This window comes from Schistocerca piceifrons, chromosome 4 (assembly GCF_021461385.2).
Source record: "Schistocerca piceifrons isolate TAMUIC-IGC-003096 chromosome 4, iqSchPice1.1, whole genome shotgun sequence".
Classification (NCBI taxonomy): domain Eukaryota; kingdom Metazoa; phylum Arthropoda; class Insecta; order Orthoptera; family Acrididae; genus Schistocerca; species Schistocerca piceifrons.
The window spans coordinates 17,894,425-17,895,738 of NC_060141.1; positions in this window are offsets into that span (position 1 = coordinate 17,894,425).

Here is a 1,314-nt window from a genome sequence, read left to right on the forward strand (position 1 = left end):
GCAGGATGATAGGATATGTGTTAAGATATCAGGGAATAACGTCCAGCGTACACATGGTACCTGTAGAGGGTAAAAGCTCCTGAGCAAGACAGAGATTGGACAGGATTTGGAATGTTGTTGTTGTTGTTGTTGTGGTCTTCAGTCCTGAGACTGGTTTGATACAGCTCTCCATGCTACTCTATCCTGTGCAAGCATCTTCATCTCTCAATACTCACTGCAACCTACATCCTTCTGAATCTGCTTAGTGTATTCATCTCTTGGTCTCCCTTTACGTTTTTTACCCTCCGCGCTGCCCTCCAATGCTAAATTTGTGATCCCTTGACGCCTCGGAACATGTCCTGCCAACCGGTCCCTTCTTCTTGTCAAGTTGTGCCACAAACTCCTCTTCTCCCCAATTCTGTTCAATACCTTCTCATTAGTTATGCGATCTATCCATCTAATCTTCAGCATTCTTCTGTAGCACCACATTTCGAAAGCTTCTATTCTCTTATTGTCCAAACTACTTATCGTCCATCTTTCACTTCCATACATGGCTACACTCCGTACAAATACTTTCAGAAACGACTTCCTAACACTTAAATCAATACTAGATATTAACAAATTTCTCTTCTTCAGAAACGCATTCCTTGCCATTGCCAGTCTACATTTTATATCCCCTCTACTTCGACCATCATCAGTTATTTTGCTCCCCAAATAGCAAAACTCCTTTACCACTTTAAGTGTCTCATTTCCTAATCTAATTCCCTCAGCGTCACCCAAATTAATTCGACTACATTCCATTATCCTCGTTTTGCTTTTGTTGATGTTCATCTTATATCCTCCTTTCAAGACACTGTCCATTCCGTTCAACTGCTTTTCCAAGTCCTTCGCTGTCTCTGACAGAATTACATTGCCATCGCGAACCTCAAAGTTATATTTCTTCTCCATGGATTTTAATACCTCAGACTCCGAATTTTTCTTTTGTTTCCTTTATTGCTTGCTCAATATACAGATTGAATAACGTCGGGGAGAGGCTACAACCCTGTCTCACTCCCTTCCCAACCACTGCTTCCCTTTCATGCCCCTCGACTCTGGTTTCTGTACATACTGTAAATACCCTTTCGCTCCCTGTATTTTACCCCTGCAACCTTTAGAATTTGAGAGAGAGTATTCCAGTAAACATTGTCGAAAGCTTTCTCTAAATCTATAAATGCTAGAAATGTAGGTTTACCTTTCCTTAATCTTTCTTCCAAGATAAGTCGTAAGGTCAGTATTGCCTCAAGTGTTCCAACATTTCTACGGAATCCAAACTGATCTTCCCCGAGGTCGGCTTCT